Source organism: Brachyistius frenatus, unplaced genomic scaffold (assembly GCF_029030835.1).
Source record: "Brachyistius frenatus isolate BFR_SWC_R1_liver_20210118 unplaced genomic scaffold, ASM2903083v1 Contig_34, whole genome shotgun sequence".
NCBI lineage: Eukaryota > Metazoa > Chordata > Actinopteri > Embiotocidae > Brachyistius > Brachyistius frenatus.
This window is the reverse complement of record NW_027210633.1, coordinates 2,231,488-2,245,070: the sequence shown is the minus strand read 5'-3', so window position 1 is coordinate 2,245,070 and position 13,583 is coordinate 2,231,488.

Genomic DNA, 13,583 nt, shown 5'->3' with positions numbered 1-13,583 from the left:
TAAAATATTAGTAAACTTAAAGAAGTAGCATATACAATGTACATAAAGTTAAAAAGTTAAAAAAAAATTGTGTTAAGCAGCTTCGTAATGTTGCATATCAGGCAGTTTAAACTACATGTTCATTTCTTATGTAAAAGTCAATTATATAATTAGATATATAATTTTTGCAATGCTTCACAAAACAGTCTGCTGCTGCTTTCCACAAACATGATCATTTGCCATTTTATTTCATGCACTACAAAGTTGTGGTGTTTATAGCGTTGTGGATGTTGTGTGTAAATAATGTTGTGATTTGTTCAGATGCCAAACAGTTGGGGAGCTCGGGACATTTTCTAGAAGCCTGGAGGTTGGCGCTCGGTTGGGCGGTGGGCAGGCAGAGAGGAGCAGCCGATGGAGCGTCCCATTAGCAGTTGTCCTGTTAGCCCGGGCCAGCTGCCACTCTCTGGGTCTCTCTCCGGGCTCGTCCTCTCCCCTGAGTCAACACAGCAAAGCTATTTTTGTTCTGGGTTTGTTGTTTTGATGGCTTACTCGTGAAAACAAAACTTGCATGGACCAGGCAGGGACGTGTCCGTGTTGGATTCCAGAGAGTCGCTTCTGCACTCATGAGTCCTTTCAGAGACATTTCAGATATTGGTGTCCCATTCTAAAGAGGAATTTAACGGCAGAACGTTTCCAGCCTGCATCACCTCTGATCACTTCCTGAGTCACTGATGGGAGATACTGGGTCAGAGCTCTCTTTACTGGAGTACAGCTGTACAAAGTCAAGAAGTTAAAACATTAAGACAAAATTTTAGTGGGCGTTAAGTTATTCAAGACTGTTTCCAAAAAACTTTGGACTATTTTGAAACGTTTAGCTGACATCAAATTCAAAATGAGCATGTATTTTTCATGGCACAATCAAATTTCTCAGTTTCAACATTTGATATGTTGCCTCTGTTCTATTTTCGGTTAAATATTTGCATTTTCCACAGCGTCCCAACCTTTTTGGAAACTGGGTTGTATTTGAACAATTTTGATCTGCAGCATTTCCCAACTCTTTTACATTGAACACAATAAACTTTACAAGAATGATACATGGTTGAACAATGGATTTGAATTAGCAGTCCACAACTTCCTGGTGTAATTTCCTGATTAAGCTAACATCAGGCCAGTGTGAGGAAAAGCTAAAATAGAAATTAAATATATGCATCTCATACTTACAGGAAATGTTACAATGAGTGTGAAACTGCAACTTTGAGGAACCTACTGCCAAATATAATTCACGACGTATTAGCAAAGATTAAACACTCTTATTTCTTATTTCACCCACAATTTTTAATTCACTTGGTCAGATCTAATAAGACGTGAAGGGCTCAGGGGCAAAATAACACGTACAGAAATTCAATACACACACACACACACACACACACACACACACAATGTACTGTACATCATTACTACCTGATACATAATAATAATAATAATAATAATAATAATAATAATAATAATAATCATAGCAATAATAGAAGTGGCAAGAATAGAGAGGAGGAAGAGTAAAACGAGCTGCCAGTGTTTCCTGTGTGTGGTCATTGTGGTTAGTGAAGACCAAGCCAGCGGCCTCGTCACATTCTGTTTCTTTAATAATGCCAAATAGTAATGATGGGATTTTCTAGCCTAGACAAGCAGACTATAGTCATCACTCACGGCTCTCCACCATTTGAAGCGTGGTCGCATGGTGGCTTCACCAGTCATAGAAAACAGAAACACACATGTACTTCTACACACATGTCCCATTTTTTTTTTCCCCACGACCTTTCTTCTTCATTCATCTTGACTATTTTTTTTTTTTTTTAAATATGTCTTTGTTCTCTGCCCATGTCTATTTTTATCCCAGCGTTCACAGGAGGAGTCAGAGAAATGACGAGGCTTAGGAGACTTGCTCATCTCCATGGCAACTATATTGCAAGCCTTCGTTGTCTAATATAGCCTTTTCTTCCCTGTTGTTTACCTTTGTTGCTCTTATCTTATCATCATATTTGTTCAGGTCCGTATTTTAGACCACTTCCTCTCTAGATGCTCTCTGGAGGTCCTTTTTTTTTTTTTTTCCTTCTTCTTCTTTCTTTTTTTTTCTTCCCCGTGCATGCTTCCTCCCCTGGATCCTCATCTCTCCATGCTGCCCACCTCTCACCAGCCCCCTCCCCCCCCAGGAGCGGATTGAGCTGTCTTTTCCTCTCTGAACCAATGGGCATGCTGTTGTAGAGTAATTCTCCACTAACCCACGCCTCACTCATGAGGCACTGCTCGGTTGCCGTTCGTCTTGCTACCACTGTGAGGCCTACTTTCATGAGACCAAAAATTCTCTGTGGGCTTTGTTCGGTTCATGGGGGTTTCCCCCTTTTTTTTTTTTCTCCCCTGTTTTACTGGATCCTGCCGAGAAATGCAAATTCACTGGCACCTTCAACAGTCAATAACTGCAGTGTGGCACCCTCTTTTGAAACACACGCTGTACTACTTGCTTTGTTTATGATTTGATTCGGAGTGCAAATCTATCACTCTCAAATTCACAATGCTTTTTATACACAAATACACCTGAAAATATGAGGATGAGATGCTGAATTCACATACATCTTATAACGGTTTGATATCAGCTCCTAAATACATTTGGATTGTGATTGCATTTGTATATTTTTCTTAAAGATCTCAAATTATAGCCCTTTTCCTTTTTTTTTTTTTCTGGATGTAAAATCTAATTTAAAATGCTGTCACGAAATTACGCAGTGCAAAAACCAAACATCTACATCATTGCATCCCGGATTTCCCAACCATTAGTCATCTTTTCATCAAAACATTTCCACCCATTGTAACACACTGTCTGTTTGAAAAACAGGACGTGCATTCAGTTCCACATGCGGGATTCCTTCTCGTCACGTGGCCAGGCAGCGCAAATATATGCTGTCAGTGGAGGGCTCCTGTGTTCAGTCGCTTTAGGTGCACAAAAACACATAGAGAGAGCTGTAGAAGGCAGTCATAGGCGCTATAATGGTACCAACATGAAAAAAAAAAGGGGGGGGGGGCTTCTGAGGAGACGCTCCAATGAAACACGAGCAGGAGACAGAAAAATAACATGGAGGCAAGCAGCACTGATGCACACCCTCATATTTGATACAGCCTGCACACTATTAAAGAATAAAAGAATATGCTAGCACCCACACTAACAATGCCAGGTGAGATAATGAAGTTAATGACGTGTTGCCTTTTGTGCCAGTCCACGAGCGCCGACAGATGCCAGTAGCCCCGAGGAGCTAAGTGCCCACCCATGATCCTCCAGATTGCCCCTAAAAGAAACCCTTTCGCCGGTCCGCCCGTTCCCTATGGCAACATTCAGCCCCCCCCCTGTGCGTCACCTGCCAGCGATGGAGCAGGTGGACCCAGCGGGGCCAGGTGGAGGCTTCACCTGTCACACTTCCAAAGCCGTGCCACACATGCCAACACAAACATAAACGGAGGCGCAAGCCGTCCAAAGCTGCAATATTTCAAGCAGGTTTCATTATGGAAAACACACGGCACCAGCTGCACACACACACACACACAGGCAGATAGAAATAAACATATTTACATGTGATTAGAGTGCTTGCAGACCACAATACTTAACACATGCAACCCTATAGGTGCTAATTTAAAGGAGCCTTTTCCTTCAGCTCTGTTTCCAAGTGAATCATCTCGAGGCCGGTCCAACTGAGTCTCTTTGTATTTCACAGCTAATTTCATTTGTGAGAATAGTTCAGTTTTATTGTAGCAGCATATGTTCTTAGCCCCATCTTTCATCATAACAACTGTTCCTCATGGGTTTACTGTTGCAGAGGTGGAAAATAACTACGTATAACACTGTACTTTCTGCTACTTTATACTTTTACTCTACGACTTTCCAGAGTGAAATATTGTACTTTTTACTCCATTATATTTACGTGGCAGCTGTAGTAGCTTATTCTTTTTTATATGTTTTTTAGGCCAATATGTGTTTTAGGATGTATTTATGTACAGAAATGTCTTTATGAAATGAAGGGTTCTGCCTCCACTCCCTTCAACCAAGTACAACAGTAACTAGACACCATATCAATAATATTATTCTGCCTCTTTTTACATATACACCACTATCAAAGGAAAATTTTCTCTAATAATGACTACCTTTACTTATTTTGCTGACAATACTTCTGTAGTTTTACTTGAGTAAGCCTTTGTGAAGGAGTATTTTTAGATGGGAGGTGGACAAATTCTTACCTATTAAGAGCCAAAAATGAATCTAGATGGAGCAAAAAGAATGCTATGTGGAGTTACTTTTCATTAGATGTGATATAGCTGACTGAAAATGAACTTCCTAAATCTGAAATAAAATGTCATTATCATCATAACACTCTAATTTGTGTGATAATTTTATAATTTTGCCAATTTTTCTCTTGTTAGTGTGCCATTGCATTGACTTCTCATAGTGACTGGTAGCTCAAAGTCAGTGACGCAGGACACACGAACAACACATAAGCATCAGCAGGAGAGAAAGAGAATGCCATCATTCTTCAAAGATAAGACGCAGGCCAATGTAATTTAATATCGAGGCTTGACAGCATGATGCTGTACATTGCCGTAAAACTCATAGTATGTCATTTTTAGCTGCACAAAATGTATAATTCGTTGCCATTACAGTTCGGACTTTACAGCACTTTGGCCAAAACAAAGAAGGTGCCGGCCAAACTCGGTCCATAGGCCCTAAATTGGACCACTTTGTTTTAGATAGTGGTATTGCAACTTTTACGTATGTACAATATATACACATTGAAATCCCTGTTTATTTGAGCATCAGAGAGAAAAACCCGCTGATAATCAGACAGAGTGCTCCTTATCAACAATAGGAGGAGAGATCTCAAGGTGGTATCACGAGGGCTGTGTGTGACCCTTGACGTGAAGGGAGTGACAGTCAGGCAATCCCACAACAGTATCTGAGGTCACTGCTCCCCCTCCCTGAAATACAGCGCAACCAATACTGGCAATGACATGCGGTGTGATGAGTGGTCTATCAATACCTCCGGGCAGAAGGAGGTACATTCATAAATCAATCCTGTCTTTCACATTCTGATTGTATGTGAGCACATACAGTGGCAGGACAAGAGGGCATGTCAGCACTTTACTGTTTTAATTTTCAAACAGAAACAAACCCTCTAAGCAGAAATAATGATAACATTTCCTGAAATTGCTACTTTTAATAATTACTCCATTGTGTAGCCCAGATCTGCTTTAAACAGATATAAGTTTTCCTCTGCATATACAGTGTTTTAGGAATGAAATCGGTAGTGCTGAATGGGGGAAATGCAACATTACACTGTAAGACTTTTATGGGACTTGACAAACAGATTGATTATTTTGAACACCGGACTGACAATGATGGAATATGCCATGATATTAAACTACTGGTCCAATGAACAGTACTTGATGTTTTGGCATTGACAACTAAAGTCAATTCCAAACGCCATTAAAATTATACGTTTTCTTTTTTTTCATTCGGTGGCCTTGCTCAGTATACCTCCGCTGTAATGGCATGATAAATGGCAGGGAGACAGTCGCACGCCACTTCTGGGCTGACAGTGTGCAACGAATGATGTAGTGGCTTCTAATTCTCTTCACCAGAAGAGAAACCAATAGCTTTTCCAGACCACTGCAGACTAACCAGAGGATGTCAGGGGTTACTTATTGGAATTGCATCTATCTATCAGTGTAGCCATGGATCGGCCTCTGAAACTCCCTCCTCACTTTAAGGACTGTAGATCAGCTCTGCGAGAAGCAGGAGGACCAGTGGACATGAGTGCTGACATGTGCGGACAATGTGATATTACACCTATAGCTGCCCGTTTGCTGCCAACATCCCATTCTCCCTAAAAGGGTGAATATCTGTGCAGGGGCACGAGGGTCTGACCTCCACTTCCACAGTTACCCTCAGTTGGGAAGTCAATGAAGCGCGTGTGCAAAAAGGCTCCCTTAGGACAGTTCACATCTGCACAAATCAGCACTGTTTTGTCACCACCATTTTTTCTCAGCTCTGTCAGATGAGATCAGAAGGCACAAATGGGTCACATTTTATGCACCTACTCTGGATCTTCACACACAAATAACCATGGGACACCCAGGAGAGATGGGATGCTGGACACACTTCACACGTTTCACAAATATTTTAACAATGACAGAAAGTCTTTAAATTAAATGTTCAGATAAGAATATAATTCAACAATGTTTTTTATGTAATGTTTTTCACTTTTTATTTTTTTGTATCATAACTAATAACATAAGACAATGATGAAACCACAACCTGCGGTTTATAACATCTTCCAAAGCTCCGTTTCTCTTTCCTCGATTTGCTTTCCAGGCCCTTTAGTTGGCTCTGGTCGTTGCCTCTGCTTGATACTGTACAGTATATGAGTTTCTCCCCTCGGGTCTGTTAGACATGCAGAATACTGAGTTGTGCACATTTAGGTTGACAGATTAGTTTACATTTGGTTTGACACCACAAGAGAGAAGGGCTTGGCTCGCCTGCAGTAACAACCGCTACTTTCTGGGTTGGTTCAGTGTGAAAGCATGGCCTGCCAGGGGAAATATAGAGGTCCAAAGCCTGACCCAGTAGGACCTGCCCATGAGTTCACAGCCCCTTGCCTTCGGAATGCGAGGTGAATCATCTATATGGGAATCCATATATACCAAGCAAAGCAGAAAGAAGCCCTGGGGAAGATTCGGTTTCTAAATTAGTGGCCACTGAAGGCCGCATTACGGAAGAATGCATAATCAGGCTTCAAGTGCGCTTAATTCAGCACTGACCATCTCAGAGAGAGAGAGAGAGAGAGAGAGAGAGAGAGAACAAGTCAGTCAGTCAGTCATGTGCTTATTTGTAACATTGACTGTGATTATAGTATATGCATCCTGTGCTTAATTATAGCATAACATCATTTAATAGCTGATTGAGCCAGCTGCTTGCTATGTGAATTTACATTACATGATTTTAATCATCTTTTGCATTTAGAACTGAGTTTAAATGAGGTCTGTCTTTTTTTTTTCTCTCTCCATTTTTCAGACTGTGATGAACAGACATATTAGAGCGATATGCGCCGCTTACACCTGATGAATTTGTTCCCATCTCTGAGAGACCACCTCTAACAGAGTAGCACAGCTGCTTTGAGAAGGCTCAGGTCCCTTGGCTGAACCCCACCACACAAACACGCACACAGACACAAACACGCACCCACACACACACCTCCCTTCCCCTCGTGTGAGCGCGACAGCTGTTCATGTTGGGAGACTCTGATTTGGATCACCAGGGCCAGAACAAAGTCTACACGAGAGATTGGAAAAAAATAGGTGCCTCAAGGAAGATTAGTATGAGTGATATTTAACTAAATAGAGTATATTCCAGACATAGGAGAACAAACGAGGGCATTTTTTACACTGATGCGTTTGGAAATGTAAGTGGAGTGTGCATAAGCAAGGCATTTTACTTCATGTTGCTCCAGTGGAGATCTCTGGTGACCAATGCATTAGATTCTGGCTGTACTTGGGGGGGCTTCCTGACGTGACTGTGTTACTGTATGAAATAGGCATTTTTAAGAAATATCAGCTCAGCCAGCTTATCCTGAGTAAATGAATGTAATAGAAGTGCTAACAAAATGTATTAGAAAACATTTTGCTTTCGTTTTGTGAAGTTTAAATGATTGTCTCATTCTAAAGTTGCCTTTTGATCGATACACAAAGTCATATTGGTAACACTTTACAATAAGGGTACATTAATTAACCTCAGTTAATTAACAGTTAACTTATGTGTAAATAACAATTTATTAATGGTGTTCATGTTTACTAAGGTATTTCTTTACACATCATATTTTTGTTTATTATAATAATAAAATACATATTTAGTAATTACAGTATTGAGCATTAACTACCTCATTAGGATGAAAAACATAGACTATATAATAAGCCAAAACCTATGGAATGCCCCCTGGTCGCTGGTTGCAGTACAGATCCTAAACCCCACCTCTGCTATGTTAGCAGACAGGACAAGGTCAAACTAAAATATGACAAAACAAAGAAACAGCAACTCGTACACTTTTTCCCAAATCCTGTTCCTTTTACATTTAGTGCTTTTGAACACATTGATGTTACTTAGACCGTGGCTCCACTACTGGCTTCAAATGACATCACCAGCTAAAGATGGCAGGGCACATATCCAGGTTATTGTTGCGTCACTCTTATACAGTTGGGGCGACGTGGAGATGCGTCGTCCACCTTTGCGTACAGTCTATGTGACAAAGTATGTTAACTGTTTTTGAATACCTGCTGCTAAAATGTACTATGACAATTGTACATAGTACACACTGTGTAGAATATGTTTATACTTTCTAATTATACCTAAAATCAATTCCTGCAATTAATCAGTCACAGAATGATGTTAATAATTATGTTCATCAATATAATAATCAGTCAGTATATTATTATCATTACTGAATAATGGATTTTTTTTTAAGGAAAAGAAGGGGCATGTTTAACATCCAGCCTCTCCTACAGACAACGTATCCATGTATTGATCTCTTCATAATCAGTGGGACCAATGAGGCATAAACAGTACAATGCTTGCTGATTACTTGCGACTGTAATGGCATTGACCTCTGGTCATTTTATACTTATATACTTTATATATTATAGGGAGCATACAATGCTTCTGTTAACGTCAAATATAATATGTGTCCGCATGTTGAAAATTTTGTAATACAGTGAAGGCAGATTCACAAGTGGAAATGAAGCTTCTTTTTTTTATTTTTATTTTTTATCCGAGCTTGCTGTGTGAAAGGAAAATGTATAGATTACTCTATAGTCACGCACAATGTCTTTCTAGCTAATACCTAATTATATTAGCAAGAGCAATAGCTGCAAAGTGACACCATCTTATTCATTATGTATGCAGATGAAGAGAGAGAGAAGACAGCAAAAAAAAAATCTATGATAAAGTGTCAACAATAGAATTGCAAGTGGCAATGTGCCACTACAACTATGTGTTTGCTGGTGTCAAACATGAAAGCTCTTGGCATAGTTAGCATAGTGTCAAATGGGCAGACAATGCTGGCCTCAGTTGTTGCACCGCAATCTCTATCATCCAATTATGCCAGGACAGATTTAGTGGTGGATCTGGATACTTGGACTATGATTTGATGAGCCAGATGATGCGCTTTAGTGGTTTGGCTTGTACAGTGATCTGAATCATATGGATGCCATCCAGTCACACTGCTTGTAGGGCTTGCTTGAGCAATGTAAGATTAATGACAAGAGGTTGGGTCACGGTACAGTAAAAATAATTTTAGCCGCGCTCGGGGATCCTATCTTTTTGATTGCGTCTTTAAACTTTGCCTTCGTAACTGTGTCTGATAACTTGCTCCATAGTAAGGAGGAATGGGTTTAGGTCATAGCAGTGAACCCTCAGGATGACTACAAGTGAATATTTTGGACTTATTTTACTTCATTTTAATGTTCATTTTTGTATTTTGGCAACAAGATTGACAAAGTAATTTCATAAAACAGTGGTGAGAGCAAAGGTTCATGTGAAGTACATTACAGTGACGTTATGGGTGTGTATGGACGACATACACAGCCCAGTTTAGAGAGTGGATGATGGTGAGAGTGGGCCTCGAGGGAAACCAAACAGCAGCCTATATGAAAACAACAACTTGAAGCTGACACTCAGAGGCAGCTCATGGCTCCAGTCTCCTCTCTGCTCATAGAATCCCTGTTAGAGAGGGCAACTGTCTTTAAATTATTTACTTCTGTGATATGAGTGGTCTTAGCAAAGTCAGAGGCTTGTATGATGGGAAAACAGGATGTACCTCTATGTTTGTAAATCTGCGCTCAGCTGCATTTGTTGCTGGTACATGACAAACTGTGGTGGTCAGGTTAACAAATCTCATCGTGTAAAGCAAGAGAGACAACAAGACACATAATTAATTTAGAGAGCAACTCAAGTCCGTTGACTGAAGCCGTTCTCTACCCATCCTATAGGTGAAGGAAGCATCTGCTGCCACCATTGGACCTCATGTCAAAAGATTCCATTTCTCTAACTCAGTTTTGTTTGTTAATATAAGGTTTCAGAGATCCAGACAGAATACTTTTTGCCACTGAAAATGTTTGCTGTATGGTCACATCGATGTCAGAATGTTTCTGATCTCCTGATTCTCCAGCAGGGGGGATTTCCTCTTTGAAAGTGACACCTGTGTCATTCCTGCTGCAGCTGGGATCACATGGCTGAAATATGACAGAGATGCAGCATAATCTGGTACATCACAGCCTCCTACCACCTGCTTTAAGATAGTGGCATCCAGGACATCGGCAATGGCATTTAACTGATAAATGGAGCAGTTTATACCCACATATAGATTATGAGATGATGGAGCCTGTTTTGTGCTTTTCAATATAAAAGTGTATTTCAGAAAAACCTCTGACCCTCCAGATTTGATAAATACTGTTTGGTCCATACCAGGGAGGAAAGACTTTTCTATTGATATTAGTCAGGCTAATTGTGCAGTTATAAGTCATCTTACAAATACGTTTGACAGCTTAATGACTGGACCATTTAACACTTTCAACAATTTATTGATCAAATAGCATTTTGGAACCAGTCATCTTGCAAGGTCAGTGTTCAAGGTGCAAGTCAACAGAAATCCATTGAATAACAGTCCTGTCATTTAACTTCATGGTGTTATAGTAAGAGCACAATGAAAACGTTGAATATGACTGGTAACATTTACAGTTGCAGGTTGGTAACAGTTACTGTAATTTTGTTAGTATACTGCTTTCGTGGCATTTCCAAATTGCAGGGGCAGCCGTCGTGAGCGCATGTTTGTTGCAGTCAGGTTGGCAACCATTGGTTACTAGGAAATGCTCGGAGGCTTCTCCAGTTAGGGACACATGCAGAGGCTGTCAGAGGGTGGACTGTGACAGCTGAGGACAGTCAACTACCTTTTTGATGGTGCTTCATTTAACAGTCAACCTGGACGGGCGGCCCCGGGCTGACATATTTATTTTGGACTTTGTCCATGGCTTGGCTGATTTAGTACTCTCTCCTCCACGGCTCGCCACAAGACATTGATGGCAGTGGTTATTGTGGGTCAAATAAACATAAGCCATCTGTCACAATAGCCCCCTCAGTTAGTCTCTAATACTCCCTAACCCATTAAGGATTGTTGCATTTAACAGATTCTGGATTACAACTACTTGGTGTCCTCTCCTGTGGCCGACCTTTGGTACGGGTCAGATAGTAGCATGATGTGCTGTAGCAAGTCCGGCGTGCAGCAGTTAAGCTTGTTGACTTGGCTTGTTTTTCAGTGTGATGTCAAAGTAATTCATCTGTCCAGCTGAGTGACTGAGGAGTTAAAAGGCATGGGTTCGCCTGCTATCATACGGGTGGCGTTGGGGGGCCAAATATCATACAAATCTCTGCCAAGTAAGGATTAACTGCCTTGTTGGGAATACCCAAGGATGGGTTTTAGCTGGCTGGGAAAGGCAGGGAAACAGGAATTATTGTAAAGGAGACAAGAAAATGCTGCAAACCATCTGTGGAGGTGCACCAGTGAAGCAGCCGGCCATGCCACATGAAAGCATGTGAAGGTCAAGGTTGTACCGCAGGCTGACATGTGGCTAATAGCTTCACCCTCTATTAAACTGACAAGATTGTAATTTCTGAATGGAGCAAAATGAAGCAAATTTATCTGTTACATTATTTGGCCCCCAAGATTATATACGTACAGTATAGAGGGCAATACAATATGTGCCTTTGTTTTAATCAGGAAAGAAATTAGAAACAAGGATTTCTGTGCTACAGAACCACTGAGCACCCGGGGCTGTGTGTTCTTTGGTGTGTAGGTTCAGCTTGTTGCAGCCCCTTCTGACAAACTGGTTGGTGTATTAACAGATGTGGACACGTTGACAGAAATGCACATGCTGACAGATAAACTGTGATTGGCTGTTTGGGTTTAGGCTGCGGGGGTCAGCAAGCAGCTGTGTCTGGAGACGTGCCTTGAACCATGACACGTGCTGTAAATTACTATTCCAACAAAAAGAACAGAAGTACCTCACTTTTTTATTGATTGATGTTATGTTACAACAAAAAATAGGGGGCAGCCAAACTCCCACAGTGGCTGCCAACCTGGGGAACAGAATGAAGTTGCGGGGAGCCAAATCTGGCAAGTAGGGGTGGTGGCAAGAAAAGTTTTCAATGAACTGTGAGTGGGTGCTTTGTCATGTTGGAGAACCAAATTGCCAACGTGCCACATTCAGGTGGTTTGCGCCGAATGTTTTCATCCGATGCCTCGAACGTCACAGTAGAACTCGGTGTTGACAGTCTGACTCTGGGGAGAAATTCAAGATGCCTGGCTGCGCTCCTGACCTGACACGCCTTCTTCAGTTTTTGACAGTGACGTTCTACATCTCCTGAAATGCAAATGTCACTCACAACACCATATTGTCTTAGACTTTGTAAAGCAGTTCCAGGGTTTTTGTTGCTGATTTTCCGAGTTTGACACAAAATTTGATATGCACTCTCTAGTCAATTCGTGGTTGACCCTGCACCAGTGGTCACAAAAAAATGTGTGTAATTATGGTCCTGATGCTGTTTACGTGACGAAACTTGGAATGACTCTGTGCACATCATGGTGTTGCGTACCGTTCGCAAGCATCGGGAGCAGGCTCTGAACTTTCTGATTGCCCCTTGTATTGTATATTTTGATAGCGAACATAGGCAGATTTTGATACATTTGTATGATTTAAATTTAGAACTTTTATCTTCTAATATCATAGCGACGGCATATCATTGAGCTTCATTTGACTCCACCAAGCCAAACATTACTGCTAATAGATGATTGTATGTGTATTGTTAAACTATGATTAGGATTGTACTCGAGTAATGGCATTAAATCAACAGAAAAAGACAATTCAATTCTTAATCATAATTATTTGTATGACAATTAATTGCCAACAAAAACTTTATGATTGTGATTTTCCTATTAATATGTTGGTTTGGCAAATGTACATCTGGTTGACTGCCCCACCTCCATTAAAAAGCAGCGCACACCCTCATCCTGAGCTCCTATAGGCACGATCACATGCAGTGGATGGACTGCACTGTACAGTAACTGTGATTTCTTAATTGAAATACTTTGCAAATTCTCCAATTACAAAGTAATGTTTACACAAAAAGTTAGTAGAGGTCTCCTTTACATACATTACTTACTGCCTCAGTTAGACTTGCATCCGAAAACCAAAAGAGGCCCTTTTCCTTCCAGATGCTACATATTAGGCAGTCGATAGCTTTTACACCTCCTGAATTATTACCCATCAATTTCAGTGACATATAGTGTTACTAGAACACCGACATGGTTTTATTTGCATTTTAAGTTGGTAAATACATTCTTTTGGAAAATAAAATGTATATTCATTTCAGGGTTGTGCGCCCTGTGTGCAGATATTTATGGTCACAACACAGAGGTTCAAGGTCAGCATTCAACTAGAGCTGATTCAAAAGCGAATATCAGACT